Source organism: Lottia gigantea (assembly GCF_000327385.1).
Source record: "Lottia gigantea unplaced genomic scaffold LOTGIsca_343, whole genome shotgun sequence".
NCBI lineage: Eukaryota > Metazoa > Mollusca > Gastropoda > Lottiidae > Lottia > Lottia gigantea.
Genome location: NW_008709159.1, coordinates 5,603 through 6,940, shown reverse-complemented (window position 1 = coordinate 6,940; position 1,338 = coordinate 5,603).

The following is a 1,338-nucleotide window of genomic DNA, read 5'->3' as shown; positions in this document are numbered from 1 at the left end:
GTCGTAAACCAAGCGTTGGGAGCCAGAAGAAAAAGGATGGGTGAAAGTTTAGTTTTCGGGGAAGGGAGGGTTTGATTCTCCCAAATGTACAGGCCTAGGGTGGAGCAGACACTTTATTTAGAAATTAGGATTAAGGGTCTTGATATTGGGTTTTCTTCTGTTCTTATTCTGATCTGAAATTAGAAAAAATAACTCGCCCGATGGGCGAGAAGTATAGTATCTGTTATGTACTGATTGTTTTTAGTTTACTATGAACAATATTATCATTTAAGTTCTTATTTTTTGAATATGCAACTATCATTTTCTGCTTATAGACATGGGGGAATTTCTCTTGAAGGCTCTTATAGTGGGCATGAACTATCTTGCTTGCTCGATTGCTGGTTGTATTAAACGGGACAACAAAGGGTGCTATGCCTACATTATGATGAATATTTAGTCCTATAGGTCTTGCTGTATTCAATGTCTCAATCCAATGGGCCTCCCTAGATTGACGGAATTTGGTAGTTTCATCTTCGGGCAAGTCAATTTCTATACGCTCAATTGGGATTAGGGTGAGATCGTCTATTGAATGGTCGTCGAGGTTGAAATGATTAGAAACAGGCTTGTCTTTCTTTAATTTGATGTCTGACCTATGAGCATTAAAGCGAGTTCGTAAATTATTCTTAGTTTCTCCTACAAATGTTTGGGGCATTTCTTGCATGAAATTAAATATATTACATTCGAATGTTCACATGTTAGATGTTCCTGGATCGGGTACCTTTTATTCGTAGAGTTGCTTACAAAATAATGAGTTTCTGATATAAAGGGACATGTTTTGCATCTACTGGACAAACATGGAGCACTTCTTAAACCTGGAGGTACTTCGGCATAAAGTCTGTTTTTAGCTGCTATCTGTGCTAAGGTGGAATTTTTTATGTTTCGTAAAAATCGTTTAGAGTACCCACGCTCTTTCAGTTTTGAGAAAACAATCGTACAGGCTTGGTTGAAATCAGAAGATCTTGTACAAATTCGATGAAATCGTAAAACCTGTGACTTAATTATACCAGAAAAGGTATGTTTTGGGTGAAAGGAGCTCTTGTGCAAGAGTTGATGAGTATCAGTTTCTTTGAAATACACTTTAATATCCAGTTTATTTGTTTCTGCTATGGAATCTCCCTTAAAGACTGTGGTATCGAGAAAGTCTATGCTTTTGTCACTCACGTTTGCGGTTAGTTTGATAGAAGGATGGTGGTTGTTGAGAATTTCAAAGAATTCCCAAAACTGTTCGATAGAATAAGTCCAAACCATAAAAATGTCATCCAAAAAGCGTCCGTAAAAAAGTGGTCAAATGGACAGAGG